The sequence below is a fragment of the Tuber melanosporum genome (assembly GCF_000151645.1).
Source record: "Tuber melanosporum whole genome shotgun sequence assembly, scaffold_112, strain Mel28".
Classification (NCBI taxonomy): Eukaryota; Fungi; Ascomycota; class Pezizomycetes; order Pezizales; family Tuberaceae; genus Tuber; species Tuber melanosporum.
The window spans coordinates 277,745-296,326 of NW_003298769.1; positions in this window are offsets into that span (position 1 = coordinate 277,745).

Here is an 18,582-nt window from a genome sequence, read left to right on the forward strand (position 1 = left end):
TATCAACAGAATAGGAATAAGTCCCGCCATTATATAATTCTTGGTCAGCCTGATAGCGGAGGTACTATGGAAAATTAGTAGTGTACTAGGCTGGTAACAAAAATCACCGGCAGCGCAAGCGTACCACACCAAAAGTAACCGACTATAGGTAGTTGAATCCCCTCCCTAGGATACCAAAAGAATGCAAAAAATACTTTGATAAGTTTCAGAAGTATGCCAACTTCCCACACACAAAAGCTTAGGTCTAGCAACATCAAATTGATGCTTTGGCAGCTAAAATTACTTAATCAAAGTTGAAAAATGGCCAAAAAACTATAGTTTTCCATACAGTACAAAAAGTGCTGAGACTCAATGTCACTTTTGCTCTTTGGTCAATGAACATTCTAGAAAATAAGATATATATTTGTAAAAACCTGGATGAGAAACCCCAAGGAATTCTCTTGGATATGTAATAGATTTTAAGTTTTATCAATGGAATAAAGGTAGAGTTATAATGTTGTCAACATGGATACTTTGGGTGTAAAATACACTTCTACCAATGATTTTTGTTACCAGCCTCATACTGGTACGTCCAAGCCAAGAATTAGCACCTCTTCTGGCATAGCGCCCCTGGGCCCAGAAAAAGTATAGTATTGGTGCTAATTTCTCGCTAGGTACATGCATTATGAATGAGTATGGTGGTGATAAATATTCTGAACAAGCCAGATTCAGTCAAGTATTAAAGTTGCTATCTCCACAATACACTTGCACATGCAATAGATTTACATGAAAATTTGTACGAAACTGATCAATAAGTTTCTAAGGCATATTCTCCTACTCAGTATACAATGCTTCTTGTACCTGCTGCCTTGATTCCTTACTACTGGTCACAGTTGTAACAGGATTTTGCACATGACAGGATTTTGAGTTATGGGTTTCACGCATATGACTCACTCGAGTCATATGACCTAATAGTCGGGATAAGCAAGTGTGAGGGATAAGCAAGTGTGATGCTTCGGTTTTTTTTTTTTTTTTTGTAGATCAAGGCTGGCAACTGGATTACTCCAACAACTCAAACAGTCCAGTGAGACCAATTTAGTGCAATAAAGATGTCGGAAGCTATGGAAAAGCTTGAAATGAAGAAGCGCTTAGATGCAGCAATAGAATGGCTAGGAGGGGAGCCAGATGAAAAGGCGAGTACTGCAGCTAAAATCTTTAATGTCAAACAGTCATCGATTCATATGCGCCAATACCGAGAACGCCATTAAGAGAGAAACAGTTGCGGTACTTTCAACCAGCATGGAGGGAATATTCTTATCCTTACAGGGGCTCAGGAGAAAGCAGTTTTCCGGTTCTGCCATGACCAATTAGAGATGGGACTAGGAGCGACTCCCTCCATTATTTATTTATTCAGCAATCTGCCATCTCTATCAGTAAGAACAACGTAATCCTCCCTCTCAGATCTGATTTCGGAAATGGCTCAAGAAGAATCTGACTCTTCATACCATTAAAGTAAAGTCAATCGCCTAGGCTCGTATTACAACCTATAGTGTGGAGGATCTAAAGAGCTTTTTTATTGAGTATCAGAATACTCTCACAAAGTATGGGATCAAACGTGCCAAATATATGTACAATATGAAAGAGTCTGGAGTTCGTGTTGGATGCCCTACTGGTGAAATAGTTATTGTCCCAACTCATGTGAAGGAGTTGTATACAGCAAGTTCTGAGAATTGAAAGTCAATTACTATTATTGAAACTATCTGCGCTGATGGTAGCCCTCCTCCACCTCTGTTTATGATCTACCCTGGTGAAAAGATTATGGAAAGTTGGGCGAGTGATAACCTCTTAGGAGCTGAGGTAATTGCTGTCTCTCAAACTGGATATACAAATGAGAAAATAGCTCTTGCAGGGCTTGATCACTTTATCAAGTATGTTGATGCTGGTCCTGACTAATATTGGCGCCTCCTTTTGCTCGATGGACATGTTAGCTACCACAAAGCCGACTTTATTCTCAAATGCCATAAGACCCACATTGTTCTCTTTGGATTTCCATCACATCTTACGCATGTGCTTCAGCCCCTTGATGTTGGTGCCTTCTGTCCCTGGAAACATTATCACAATAAGGCGATTCACAATGCCCTACACTCACTCGATATAGAATACACAATTTCCTTCTTCTTTAGAGACTTTAGTTTTATTCGTAAACAAATATTTCAAGTTCATACTATTAAAAATACCTTTAAAGACTCTGGGATGTATCTTGTCTCATTTAAGGCAGTATTGAAGAAGATGTGGTATTATAATGCCTAGAGAAACTCCAAAGCTGTTTCTCCCACCAGTGCATCATCCTCCTCAGATCCTGGTCCCAGCATATCAGCAAACTTCAGCCAAGCAGAGGTCCCAATTGAGGAAGGGGGGAGCTTGAGCTTCCTGTACTTCCTAGCTCTTATTTTGAGTGCCAAAAGGACATGAGTGAATGGATTGACAAAGCTGAAACCTTTAGTCCATCCTCTAAAGCCCACTTCCAACAATAGGGACAGGGTACACAGATTTGCCTTACTGAGGGACAGTTGCAAGAGGAATTCTATTGTGCTATTCAATCAAAACGCCAAGAGCAACAGAAGCATAAAACCAAATCTCAGCGAAGTATTCAGAAAGGTGGTATTATTACAGTTGAAGAAGCGAGACAGAGGACAGCAGAAAAGGAACTGAAAGAAAAAGCTGTGGCAATTAAGAAAGCTCGAAAGGACATTCAAGTTGTGGTCAATAAGGCCAAGATAGCCTTTCACCGCCATGGTATTGATGCTCACAAAGCAGAAAAAGAAAGGAAAAAGCAGGTTCAAATTATTCTGTCTCAAAGTGTGATTCCACAACCTGAGCTGATGATTTCTATACCAAATCCAAAGAAGAATCCAAGTTCAGAGAATCTTGAGAACCTTCAACCACCTTTAGATCTATTGTAAGCCTTATTACTCCTTGAGCCAAGTGCTCTTAGTACTACAGGTACAAGTGAGGTTGAGATTATTACTAAAAGTATTCAATTTCCGCAAAGAAACATTAAAATTGGGAGAAGTCAGGGGGGGATAGGAAGTAATTGTGAAGATCTGGGTAGTGAATCAGATTCTGATTCATCATGTACTTCTTCTGACTCAATTATGAGAAATGCAGACTTTGTAACCTTTAATTAAAGTAATATAAGTCATACTGAAGTAATAATATGTCACGAATGTGGCTTAGCGAGAAAAGGGTTTTCACGTAACACATGGTTATGAGTCACAGGTATGTTATGGTTTTGCACATATGACCTATTTGGGTTATATGATTTGTTATGTGTGGGATTTGTGATGCTTTCGCACATGGCTCAAGTATGAGTCATGGGACATGCGCCTGACGAGTATGCCTTGCGAGTGTGCCTTGCGGGTAAGCCTTACACATATGATTTATGTTTCGCACATGACCTCATTATGAGGTCATGGGTTTCGTGCATATGACTCAGTCGAGTCATATGACTTGTTTATTGCATTATGATTAGTTTATGAGCTTTTGTACATGACCTCGCTATGAGGTCATGGGTTTTGAGCATGTGATCACTTTGGTCATATGACTAGTTTGTTATGATTTGGTTTTGCACATGTGACCAATTTAGGTCACATGACTAAGGGTGGGAAGAACACTATATAAGGAGGCCGATACGGCCGAGGAAGATAGGTTCTTCACGCTTTGCTCTAAGTACTTTTCCTACTTATTACTTTAACGAATATAAAACACCTTTACGATCGTTATCTTTATTGCAATGTTATCGTTACGCCAAGGAAGGCGCCTTACGAAGAAGAGTTAGAGAAAGCTTACGATAGGTGTTCCCGGTAGAAGACAAGGGTCTTGTACTATCGGTAACGTAGGCAGAGGCCTAAAGCTATCGTAAGACAAAGAAAGAAGAAGACAGGAAGAGAAGTATCGTTCCCCGTTGCCAAGCACTAACTATCCAGAGAGGGATCGTTACATAATATCTGACAAATAGTTAGCATTTTATGAACCTATTAAAAAACAAAAAAAGAAACTGAAGCGTCACACTTGCTTATACGTCACACTTGCTTATCCCGACTATGAGTGAAGCGAATATGATGGTAACTGGCTATTATTCACGTTATAATTTATTATACATTGTATATGACTCAATTATGAGTTATGGGTCTTACGCGTATAACTAACTCAAGTCATATGACTTGTTTATATTATATTTTGTTATGTTTCGCATATGACTTGATTATAAGTGATGGGTTTTGCGCATATGAGTCACTCGAGTCATATAACCTATTTATGAGGATTTCACATGACTCATAGTTTTGAGTCATCAGGGTTAAGGTTGGTAAGAAGAGTACTATATGAGGAGTCTCGTATGACTGAGGAGAATAGGCTCTTTATGTTTTATTGTGAGTGGTTTCATTACTTATTGCGTTGTATGAATAAAGAACCTTTATGCTCTTTATCCTTTTCATTTCTCATAAGTGTAAGAGCAATTGTTAGAAATATCGGGATCTGATACCTAGGAAATACTCTATGTAGGATAACCCTTCTCGGAATTGGAATCTCTAGTCTTCAAGACTCCCCTCCGGCCCCTCTAACAGGGCCTATACCTGATTATAATATATCGATCATAGTTGCGTCTTGTGACTATAATACTACAGGATTGAAGATGTAAGAATAGCACTGTATATGTTGCTGCTGTTGATCTGATCGGGTTTTGTTCACAGGATATATGAGTGGTAACCTTCAGCTAAGTCTGGGAAGTGGAACAGAGTAAGTCTGTCAACAGCTCGGAGAGATACTAAACTCCAAAGATGTGACATCTTTGGCATAGGCTATAGTTAACAGGACATTTTTGCACAAAGATATGGTATTGAATGGTAAAGGATATCAATGAGAAACCAATACATTTGCACCTACCCTATGATAAATAGAAGAGTCTAAAACTCTGAGGAACACTACTACAGAAGTCAATAAACTCTACATAGTATTACAACTGGTTCCAGGAATGCATTATAGTTGTAGGAATGGTTCTCAATAATAAAACAGCGATTGAAACCCTGTTACCCAGAGCAAGTAAGAGTTACCGACTGAGGAATTATCTGTCAATTTAGTAGAATAGCTTCCTACAAGTTAGGATAAAGTCATCTGGAAGATATTTGTGAGTTGAATACAGAGTTATAGGAGTTTGAAGTCAGGCAACATATGAAGGTTGCAATTACGACTACCTTTGCAGATACAATCCACAGATGAAACTGATGATTTCATCAATAATGAAGATAATTGGGGCCAACACAGTTTGACTTGAGAACTAGGCCATAAGTCTAAAGACTCTAATAATCATATAATTACTATTGGGAACAGAATAGTTCCTATTTAGTTATATTGTAATTGCTGAAGAGGGTGTGGTGATTTTTAGGGTCTCCAGGTGTTCGCACCTTTTAAGAATACTGGATGTGGCGAGTCATAATCAGAAAGGTACATAGTTGTAGTATAAATAAATATAGTCCACGAATACTCAAATATGGAATATAAGTATCGAACTGCCTACCAAGCTTTAGACATCATCATGCAACAGAGAAGAGACCTTAACAATATAATATTGTCTTTGCGATTCAATTCTACTTTATCTATCTTACTTCACTCTTAGTAGTCATAAACGAAACGAGTGAAGTCTGAGCCTTTTTAGACAATCTCTGTCTGCAGAAACAAATTATAGTTAGCCTAAACAACTCTGAAGTTTATTAGGTTGTTTTCGCCTAATAGTTATTGATGGATTTACTCTGTTTCACTTCTCCGACGTAGTCAAAAGTCCCCTCAGATATATCTTGTGAACTGGATCTTGTTAAACAGATGGTAGCGATATATACAGTATTACTTTTCTACTTTAAACTCCGTAGTATTATAGTCACAGGACGCAAATAAGATAAATATGTATGATGACGTGTGGGCCTTGGAAGGGTGTGGAGGGGGGTGTTGAAGACCAGAGATTCCGATTCCGAGTGGGGTAACTCTACTTAGGATAGTTCTTAAGTACCAGATCTTGGTACTCCTAACAGTTACACTACTACTAATAAAGTTATACTGTATTATTGAGTCTTTTCAGTAGTTCCTGTTAGGCGGAGACAACCTAATAGACTTCAGAGTTATCTAGGCCAACCAAGATTCATTTCTGTAGATAGAAATTGTCTAAAAAGGCTTGAATTTCACTTGTTTTGTTTATGACTTCTAATAGCAGTGTAGGGTAGGTAAAGTAGAATAGCATCATGAAGACAATATTATATTGTTAAGGTCTCTTCTCCATTACTTGATTATGTCTAAAAGCTTGGGGGGTATTTCAATATTTATATTCTGCTTCTGAGTATTTGCAGACTACATATATCTATTATACAACTATATACCTCTCTGATTATAATTCACAACATTGGGTATTCTTCAAAGATACAAACACCTGAAGACCTTGAAAATCACCACATTCTCTTTGGTAATTACGATATTTCTAACTATAAACCATGCTATTCCTAATAGTAATTAACCTATCATTAGAGTCTTTAGATTTATAACCTAGTTCTCAAGTCAAACTGTGTTGGCTCCAATTGTCTTCATCATTGATGAAATCATTAGTTTTATCTGTGGATTGTATCTGTAAACGTAGTTGTAATTGCAACCTTCCTAGGTTGCCTGACTTCAAACCCCTATAACTCTGTATTTAACTGAAAAATATCTTTCAGATAACTTTATCCTAACTTGTAGGAAGCTATTCTACTAAATTAACAGATAATTCCTCAGTGGGCAACTCTTGCATGCTCTGGATAATACGGTTTCAATCGCTGTTCTATTATTGGGAACTATTCCAACAACCATAATGCATTCCTGGAACCAGTTGTAATACTATATGAAGTTCATTGACTTCTGTGGTAGTGTTCCTCAGAGTTTTAGACTCTTCTAATTATCGTAGAGTAGGTGCGAATATATTAGTTTCTCATTGAGATCCTTTACCATTCTATACTATATCTTTATGCACAAACACCCTATTACCCATGGCTCCTGTCCCCGATATTACATCTTTGAAGCCTAGTAACTCTCTGAATAGTTGACAGAGTTGGTTTGTTCTACTTTCCAGCCCTAGTCACAGATCTTCTCTCATATATCCAGTGAACAGGATACAGTCGAATGGACGGCAGTGATGTATATAGTATTATTCTTACACTTTCAACTCAATGTCATTATAGTTACAAGACGCAACTGAGATCGATATATATGATGACCTGTGGGCTCCATAAGGGGGCCTGAGGGGGGTGTTGGAGATCAGATATTCTGATTCCAAGTAGGGTCACCCTACTTAGGGTGGTTCTTAGATATTGAATTCTTGTATTTCTAACAGTTTCAATGTAGTTCAATTTCATTGAAATCTTGTGAATTTAGTAGCTAGAAAGGAACATGTCTAATTCCAGGTTCTTGGACTTGATAATTCCTTAATAATGTCAAACTATATGGAGATTAATATGAGGCCGTAATAGCAGATTGTTGGACTGTTATTGAACTATAATATTATCCAACCTGAAGACTATTTTGCTACCCTCTGGGTAGCCAATTGTCCCAATTGCGATGAAGTATAGCTCAAGGTAGATCATAAGTCTACTATTCATGACTACTGTAATTTATATTTCCTTGAATCTTGTTATTCTGTTTTTGTGTTTAGTACATCAATGATAGAAATTGGATGTTAGCAGAAGATAAGTTTTTCAACCCTTCTGAGAACTCTAATTTTCTGGATTATTATATTTTGTTTTGTTTAAAACAGTGGTATTGTTTTGGAGAATGTAACCAGTATGAGTACTCAGGTAAGGATTTTATTTTATGAATTGATTCAAGTATCGTTTGATACTCTAACGATCCCCCTTTGGGTAGTTAGTTCTTGGCGACAGTGAACGATACTTCTCTTCTTCTTCTTCTACAGTATAATAGCTCTGAGGCCTATGCCTTCATTACTGATAGTACAAGATCTTTATATTCTATTAGTATCGTCTATCATAAGCTTTCTCTAACTCTATCTTATATAGAGCCTTCTTGTTGTAATAGTAATAAAGCTCGCCATAATAATAAAGAGTGTAAAGGTATTTTAAACTTATTAAAGTAATAAGTAGTGAAAATACTTAGAACAAAGTATGAAGAATCTATCTACCTTGGTTATACTGGACTTCTCATATAGTACTCTTCCTGCCCCAAGTCATGTCACCTAAAGTGGTCAGATGTAGGAAACCAAATTATAGCAAACTAGTGATATGATTAAAGTGGTCACATGCTCAAAACCCATGACCTCATAGCAAGGTCATGTGCGAAAACTCATAAACTAATCATAACATAATAAACAAGTTATATGATCCCAAGTGGTCATATGCACAAAATCCATGACCTCATAATGAGGTCATATGTAAAATATAAGTTATATGCCCAAGGCATACCCGTAAGGCATACTTGCAAGGCATACTCACCAGGTATATGTCCCATGAATTATAATCAAATCATGTGCTCAACATAACAAATCATAATATAATAAGTCATATGACCTAAATGAGTCATATGCACAAAGTAATAACATACCTATGACTCATAATCATAAGTCATGTGAAAACCTTTTCTATGTCAAGTCACATTCATGACAGATACTTGGTTTGTTTCATATTTTACCGTATATATTGTTCGATACTTAATTTGTTTTACTAAAGAGTATTGTTTAATATCTTCATATAGTTTTGTTTATACTAGACACGAACAGATTTGTGTATTTAAACACTGCCTGATTCCACAATGGAAAAGGTAGACATCAACAGATATTATTTCAATATACTTGGTTGAATAATTACTTCTTTAAGTTTTCCTAGTACATCTTTTGAAGTCTCCTCTAGTTCACAGCTCTTGTTCCCTCTCTGGAAGAGTAAGTATAATGATCCTACTTCTTCTTTATTAGTTTTTCAACAGTGAACGACCTTCCCTTCTATTTTCTTTTGATATCTCAATAGCTCAAAGATCTCTTATCTTCATCATCACTTCTGATAACAACTATTATCTCGTACTTGCATTACCTCCTGTAAGCGAGACTTCTTTCTCATATAGCATGGCAGAAGATGTTTGTAAAGTATTGATTCAACTTATAGTCTAGGAAAGAACTTAAGTGGTTATGTGAGGAGTCTGTACTAGAGGTTCTTTTTTTTATATTTTATATTTTTATCTGTTTATTTCTCCAGTTCTACCAACAGTAAAGTCTCGAGGTCCTACCAGCTTGCACTATAGAGACCCTTATCTCCTTCTAGCCTTGATCTTCAGTAGCTAGAAAAAAAACCATAAAATGATAAAGGCTAATACCAGTAGCCAGGTGCCCAATCCTCTGATCCTATGACTTGAATATAGAGGGATCTTACCTAGAGCCACCGATATCCAACCAGCCCTCAGTATAAAATGCCCTCCTGCTAGTCTCCCACATGGCTATCTACAAGCAGTAAAGACAGAAAGCTTAGAAATCCATTCTTCAAAGCAAAGAAATCATCTATCTCGACAGTACACTCCCTACTGAATAGAAAAATACTCAAACTAAGGAAACCTTAAACTGAAGGCTGAAGCCAACTCCTCACCTACAACAACCAAATTCCTGGCCAGACCTGTGGGACTGACCACACCTATGAAGTCAAAATGGCGAATAGGCACCTCATATAGGCAACATAAACATATGTCTTGGGCATATAATCTACAAGTGTAAGCAGGAGAAACTGTAAGGAAAGAGCTCCCATGGTAAGTGAGAGGTATTAGTGAAATGAGAGCTTGAGGCCTTCTGTCTAGGAGGGCCGATGAGGCTGCTTGAGGTAGTAAAAGAGAGTGTGGTAGTAGGGTACTAGCCGACAGTAGTAGGATACCAGTTAACACTACTGAAGAGAAAAAGAGAGAAAAGGCTAAAGGCTCTAGTATAAACCTGATCATTACTGAACTATAGCTGTATTACCGTGTCTCTCATGTAGTCCCTTGATCTCTAAGAGATAGCATCACTAAGTGGAGAGGATCCCACTAGTGGTAGGAAGTTTAAAGAGCGAAGGGAGGAAGGTGACCATAGCTTAAACTGAGCAACTAGGAGGATATAGTCGAATCTTATCAGGAGACAGATCCTGAAGTTACTAGCTGAGGCGTTCCCTTATGGGAATCTTGCAAGTGGGGAGAAAGTTATCTACCACTTTCAGCGCCGATTGGAAATGAAGAGAGGAGGCCAACTGTGTTAAAGCTAAGTCAGCCCCTATTAGCAAGACAGGACTACTAGGTAAGCCCAGATAACTCCCCCATCAAGTGGACAAGGGACCAGCGAGGCCATAGCAGGAGATGATGGAAGAGTTAACTGTACTACTAGGTAGGAACTATCAAGAGGGCAGAGGGGAGAGGAGTGGGACTACGATAGTTGGTGTAGTATTGTCAAACTATGTGAGAGGAAAATATGAGCGATAGAGCATGCTGTACTAGAGGTCTTTTCTTTTTTTTCTTTTTTATAATCATGTTATTACTTGTTTAAGGTACAAGAACATCGTATACAGTACTAACTATAGCTTAAAGAAAACTCATTTCCCCTAAACTAAGAGAAAACTGTTACTTCCAAGACCTTCTGGTATGGATGCAACCACACACTTCAAGCATAATCTACTCAGATGCCTAGTCCACAGACCTCAAGACTTGAATGTGCAGGGGTCTCTCCTAGAAGCCAACTACATGTCCAAGAAGATTCCTCACCTGAAAGACTCCCGTTCTCACTACTTATAGGTAGCTAAGAGAAAGGAAACCAAACAAGCTAGAGAGGAAAGCGTAAGGAAAAGATCTTCTTGTGAACTACAACAAACTACAAAGAAAGGTAACTATTGTCCACCAATCAGCCAGACTGCCAAATATAGAACTGCCCCAAAGTGAGTGGCAGGTGAGAGGCCCAAAGGTCGATGCCCCCAGCCTGCTGCACCCAGAAAGTAGTACTATACTAAGATATACAAGCTGAGAAATGGGGTCACAATGCGAGACCCAAGGAGTGGATGTTTGGCAGAGGGGATGCCACTCAGTAGTAGAGTGTCAGCCAAGAAGCCACTGTGGGTAGGCAGCAGACCAAAGCTCTAGAATACCACATGGGTAAGGAAGATAGTAAGGTACCAGCTGAGGAAGTGGAGGCATTGGATGCAAGCTGGTGTAATCGAAGTGGGAGGTAGAGAGAGGGCCAAAGGCACCAGAGTAAACTCAAATGTAGAAACCGAATCATGACTGTTTTATGACGTCTCTCATGTAGTCTCTTTTTCTCTGAGAGATAGTATTACTTAGTAGAGAGGATCCCACCGATGTAGGGAATCAGAAGTAAGAGGAAGGAAGGTGACCACAACTTGAACTGAGCGACTAGGAGGATATGGCCAAATCTCACCATATGACAGATGCTGAAGTTGCTAGCCAAGGTATTCTCTAACAGGGATCATGCTAATGGGGAGAAAGATATCTACCACATCTAAGGCTGACCGGAAACGAAGAGAAGAAGTCGACTGTACTAAAGCAAAGCGAGCCTTTCAATCAAGATAGGACTACTGAGTGAGGCTCAGATAACATCCCCATTAAGTGAATGGAAAACAAGCAAGGGAATAGTGGGAGAAGCTGTTGAAGAGAAACCGTACTTCTAAGCAGGAACCATCAAGGAGGCAGAGGGGAGGATGGATGGCCCACAATAGTTAACCGTGATGTTGTCAATATATATGGAAGGAAAATAGGAGTGACGAAGTGTACTGTACCAGAGGTCCTTTTTTTATTTTTTTATTTTTTTATCATCATTAAATTCCTTGCTTAAGTGTTAGGAATACCAGTATCCGATACCTAGAAACCACACTAATTAGAATGACCCCACTCTCAATTGGAATCTCTGGTTACCAACACCTCCCTTCTAGCTCCCTTATAGGATCCCCATGTCTATAGTTCAATGGAAATATCACCTGATATCTTTCTGAAAATCATTTGTTCAATTCCTGTTATCGTCAAAGTTATTTCTGGTATTGAGTGATTTTCTACTAATACTACTTGCAACTGCAAGCCTTCCTGCATAACAACTAAGAACTTCTGACCAAAGCATTAAGACTCTATCCTATAGAAGTACCTCCCCTCTATACATGGAAAGTTACTGGATAGAAATCTATCAATTGGATTAGGAGGTATTGAGCTTCGAAGTCAGCGATTTATAAAGGTTACATACATAACTTTACAGAATCACCCAGAACAACTAATAGTTGACGACCATGGGATTATCTACCTATCTTGTAGAATACCTTCCTGCTAATTAGTAGGAAGTGAATTGGAAGATATCTGTTGGTTGAATTAGAAGTTACAGAGGTTTAAAGCCAGGCGATATAGGAATATTGCAATTATGACTACTTCCGCAGATACAACCAGCAGATGAAACTGATCATATCATCAATGATGGAGACAAGTAGGGCCAACTCAGTTCGACTTGAGAAATAGACCATAAGTCTAAAGACTCTAAAGTTCAGATAATTACGATTGGGAATAGTATAATTCCTAAGTTAGCAGAATGGTAATTACCAAAGAGGATGTAGTGGTTTTCAGGGTCTCCAGGTGTTTGTACCTTTAAAGAATATCCGATATTGTGAGTTATAGTCAGAGAGGTACATAGTTGTATAATAGATAGATATAATTCGTGAATACTCAGACGTAGAATATAAATATCGAAGTGCTTCTCAAGCTTTTAGACATCATTGAGTAACGGAAAGGAGACTTTAGAGACATAATATTATTCTTATAATTCTATTCTACTTTACCTACTTTATCTACTTTACTTCGCTCTTCGTAGTTATAACTGAAACGAGTATAGTTTGAGTCTTTCTAGACAATTTCCATCTACAGAAATAAGTCTTGTTTGGCCTAGACAACTCTGTATCAATACAGGCTGTTTCTGCCTAATACTAAGATCCAAGAACATCACAGGAAGCCCTAAGCTATGGCATTAAGAAAATCTCACCACCTTGGACTAAGAGAAAACCCGTACTCCCAAGACTCCCTAGTATGGGCCCACCTGCACATACTCCAAAGGCAATCAACTCAGGTCCTTGGTCTGCAGACCTCACAACTTGAATGTGGAGAAGTCTCAACTAGAAGTCAACTAAATGCCTAAGATGATTTCTCGCCCCAAAGAAACCTCACCCACCAACTACATGTAGTCAACAGAAAGGAAACCAAGCAGGCTAGACAGAAAAGCATAAGGAAAAAATCTACCCATAAACTACTAAAAAACCATAAAGAAGAATAAACTATGGCCTACCATCACCAACCTGCTGGATGTAAAACTACCTCCGAAGTGAGTGGCTGGTGAGAGGCCTGAAGGCCAACGCCCCCTACCTGCTGAACCTAGGAAGTAGTGCTGTACTAAGGTACTTAAGCCAAGAAATAGTGTCACAGCTTTAGACACAAGGAGTAGATGGTTAGACAGAGGGGATGCCACCTAGTAGTAGAGTGCTAGTCAAAGATCGACCACAGGCAGGTAGTAGGCTAAAACCAAGGAATACTGCGTAGCTCAAGGGGGAGGTAGGCGGGTACTAGTTAAAAGAAGGAGAGCTGGAAGAGTACAAGTTGGCACAATTAAAGTGGAGAGATGGAGGGAGGACCAGAGGCCCAAGAGTGAATCTGACTATGTAACTGAACTGTTACTGTATCACCACGTCTCTCATGTAGTCCCTTATTCTCTGAGAAATGGTGTCACTTGGTGGAAGGAATCCCACCAGTAATAAGGAAAGAGAAGGTCAAGGAGAAGAAGGCGACTGTAACTTGAACTCAGTGACTAAGAGGGTATGGCCAAATCTTACCGCCTAATAGACGCCAAAATTACTAGCTGAGGCGTTTCCCAACAAGGATCATATAAGTAGGGAGAAAAATATCCACCACTGCTAACACCAACTTGAAGTGAAGAGTGGAAGCCGACCATGCCAAAGTTAAGCAAGCCTCTAAGCAAGTCAGAACTATTGAGAGAGGCTCAGATAACTCTCCCATCAAGCGTACAGAGAACAAGCGAGGTTGAGGCAAAAGAGGCTGTAGAAGAAAAACTGTTCTCCTTGACAAGAACCATCAAGAGAGCAGAGAGGATAGTAGATAGCCTACAATAATTGACCATGGTGTTGTTAAACTATGTAGGAGGAAAATAGGAGCAACAAAGTGTACTGTACCGAAGTTATTCTTTTTTTTTTATCATCTTATTTATTTCTCTAGTTTTATGTACAGTAAGGCTGAGGGTCATGTTAGACATAACCATGTAGATCCAAGCCTCCTCCCCGCCTTGTTCTTCAGTAGCCAGCAGAAAAACAGTGACTATACAAATGCTAACACTAGCAGCCAGGTACCTGATTCTCAAATCTCATAACTTGAATGCAGAGGAGTCTTACCTAGAGTTACCAATACCCAACTAGTTCTCTGTTTAAAAAACTTCTCTGCCGGTCTCCCGCACAGCTATCTACAAACAGTAAAGACAGAAAGCCCAGAAACTTATTCTTCAAAGTAAGGAAATACCTCATCCCGAAAGTACACTCCCCACTGAACAAAAGAAAACTCAAAACCAAGGAAATTTCAGAACTACTTGCTAAAACCTGACAGCACCTACAACAATCAAATACCTGGCCTGACCCGTGAGATAGACCATGCCCATAAAGTTGAAATAAGAAATACATACAATGTATAAGTAATATAAATGTATATTCCAGGTATAAAGTCCACAGATATGAGCAGGAGAAACAGTAAGGAAAAGAGTGCCAATTCCAAGTAGGAGGTCTTGGCAAAACGAGAGCCCCAAGCCATCCATCCAGGAGGACAGGTAGAGCTACCCAAGGTTGCAAAAGAGCCCGCAGTAGTAGGATACCAGCCAATATGACCAAAGAGAAAAAGGGAGATAGGGCCCAAGGCCCCAGTGCCAACATGACCAAAGCCGAACTGTTACCCTATTACTGCATCTCTCATGTAGTTCTTTGTTCTCTGAAAGATAGCGTCACTAAGTGAAAGGATTCCCACTAGTGGTAGGAAGGCAGAAAGACGAGGAGAAGAAGGTGACCACAACTTGAACCAGATAACTAGGAGGATATGGCCTAATCTTATTGTAAGACAGACCCCGAAGTTACTAGCCAAGGTGTTCCCCATCAGAGATCGTGCAAGTGGGAAGAAAGAAATCTACAGCCGCCCGTGCCAACCAGAAGAGAAGAGAGGAAGTCGACCATGCCAAAGCTATGCAAGTACCAATTAGCGAAACAGGACTACTAGGTAAGCTCAGATAACTCCACCATCAAGCAGACAAGAGACAAGCGAGGCAAAGGCTGGAGAGGAGGATAGAGTTAACTGCACCCCTAAGCAGGAACCATCGAGGGGGCAGCAGAGAGTGGAGGGGCCCACAATAGTAGACATAGTGTTGTCAAACTATGTGGACAGAAAATAGGAGTGATGGAGTGTCTGTACCAGAGATCTTTTTTATTTATTTATTTATTTATTATCATTTAATTCCTTGTTTAAAATATAAGAACATTACATACAGCACGAGCTATGGCATTAAGAAAATCACTCCTTCTTGGACATAGAGAAAACCCATACCACCAGGACCCTCTGGTATGAGCCTAACAATACACACTTAAAGAGCAATCAACTCAGGTACCCAGCCCACCAGGCTCATAACTTGAACACATCAGGGTCTCGCCCAGAAGCTAACCATGTGCCCAAGAAGATTCCTTGCTCCAAAGACCCCCCTCCCACTAACTACACATAGCTAACAGAAAGAAAACCAAACAAGCTAGGTATTACAAACATGGCTTGGCATGGAAAAGACCTCCAAATAACTCATAATTATGAGTCATTAATATGGTATTGTTTCACGCATATGACCACTTTGGTCATACGACTTGTTTGGGTTATGATTTATTATATTTCGCATATGACCTGACTATAAGTCATAGGACATGCGCCTGGTGAGTGTGTCTTGCAAGTATGCCTTGCAGGTATACCTTGCACATTCTATTTATACTTCGCATATGACCTAATTATGAGGTCATAGGTTTCGGTCATGAGACCACTTTAGGTCATATGACTTATTTATTGTGTTATAATTGATTTGTGAGTTTTTGCACATGACTTTGCTACGAGGTCATGGGTTTTGCAGGTGTAACCACTTTGGTTATATGATTAGGTTATTATGATTTAATTTCGTACATGTGACCACTGTAGGTCATATGACTTGGAGTGGGAAGAACACTATATAAGAAGGCTAGTACAACCATGGAGGATAAGTTCTTCACGCTTTGTTCCAAGTACTTTTCCTCCTTCTTTCACCCCGTGTTGGGCGTGAAGGTTTGGTATCGATCCAATCAGAGTCCTTAATTTCTATCTCACAATAGGCTTCAAGTCTTTAACTTCGAACATCTTTTGGGAACTTCGTTGTTATACTTCCTTCTACGTTTGCTGGAAGTTCTTTCTTCCTTTTACTTATCTTTTCGGTTGTTTACTACAGTCGCCTCCTCATGGTCACAATAGCTAAGCGAGCCTCCGCCCCCTCCGCCACGTCCACTCTACGTTTGTCGGTAGTTTTGTCTTGTACCATCGAGAAGAACTTCGCCCTAGAGGCCAAAGTCTCTTGCCTTCAGTATCACATCTCTGTCCTTTCTCGGTGATTTCATCGTGCTGGGAAAGAGATATCTGCCTTGTTGGCTGCCCTGAAGAATGAATATGTTGTTAATTACGGTTATCCCACAATATTGGTGGCTAAAGCTCCTACAGTTATCCCCTCTTCACCTGTCCCCTCGGTCACTTCAGTTACTATAGTAGTCTCGGTTGGGGGAGGGTAGACTAGACCCTAAGAGTTCTCAAGGTCCAGCAGAGGAGCTCCCTTGGGAGAATGTTGTGCTGCCTGTTATCCCAGCCCCTTCTGCAGCTTCAGTTGTAGATGGTGGTATGGGTAAACCGGTTCCTGTTTTGTTGTGGCCAATTGAGGTGCTTGCTCCTAGTATGAGTACAGTGGATCCTAGTGTGGTAATACCAGCTATGGTGGGATCACCCTCTTCAAGGAGACAGGTGCCTGAGTCCTCTGTGGCTAAGCCTGTGGCTGATCGGAGTAACGCCTCTAGTGGCGTCCCCCCTGTGGCGGTAGGTGGTACTGAGGGTGGCCCATTCACTCCTATTACTAGACCTACACCTGGGGGTGGGAAGAGAAAGAGAAACAAGAGGCGCCAGGTTAAACAAGACCAGACCTCACCTGTACTACTTGTCCCCAATTCGAAAGGGTCATCACCTTTGCCAGTTCGCCGTAGCAAACTGGCTACTACAGAGTCCACAGTGGGTTCGCTGCTTGTAGAGTGAGCTAAGGAGTTGGAGGAGGAGCGGAATACCTGAGTATGTTGAGTCAAGTGTCAGCGGCTTGGGGACTGTCTCATTCTGACTGCTTCCATCGAGGTGTTTGGGCTGCGCTACCAGTGTAGTGCCCCCTGGATTCTCTACGATTATTTATACCCCCTTGACTAGGGAGACTTTACCCTTTAAGTCGGCTTTCCCTTGAGTCTATATGCTTGGGTGTTGGGTATTTCTTTTATTTGGGAATGGAAACGGGTATCAGGGTGGTCAGCAGAGTGTCCCGGGATCATTGAGTGGAGGCACTCAGGTGGGTTTCTATTGTGGAGGAGGTTTTCGCGGGGTCACATTCAGGTGGTGGTAGTGGAACTTTTGTATTTTATACGGGTAACTTGGCTGGCGGGTAGGCTGGGCTGAGGTGGATTTTACTTTACCGTTGATAGCTTTGTACTTAGTGTTCATGTCGGGGCATGGCGCAAGCGTGTTTGAGGTACGGAATTGGAGGTTTAGTTAGTTCGTAGTTAGTGGTATCCAGGATGCGACAACCTGGGGGCTCAGCCATGTGGCTCGTCATATGCCAGTGTTGGCAGTACAAGTTTAAATAAAATTAGATTGAATTCTAAGTACTTTCCCTACTTATTATTATAATGAATATAAAACACCTTTATGCTCTTTATCATTATCCCTATCTTTATTACTACTACTATAAGAATACTCTTTAACAAGGAGAGTTAGAAAAAGCTTACGATAGACGTTCTCGATAGAAGACAAAGGTATTGTACTATGGGTAATGTAGGCAGAGGCCTAGTGCTATCATAAGGCAAGAAGTAGAAAGAAGAAGAGAAGTATTGTTCTCCATCACCAAGAACTGGCCATCCAAAAGGGGATTGTTATACTAGGCAGGAATGTATAAGGAAAAGCTCTACCTGTAAACTACAGCAAACTACAAAGGAAAGTAACTACAACCCACCAAACTGCCAAAATACTGTTTATAAAAAACTACCCCCAAAGTGGACAGCCGGCGAGGAGCCCTATGACTAGACACCCCTAACCAGCTATGCCATAGATGTAGTGCATTACAATAACCTACAAATCAAGAACAGAGGCTACAGTGCTGGGCCCAAGAAGTAGATTGTTAGCAGAAAGAATGCCGCCTAGCTGTATAATGCCTGCAAAAGATTGACCACAGGCAGGCAGCAGGCT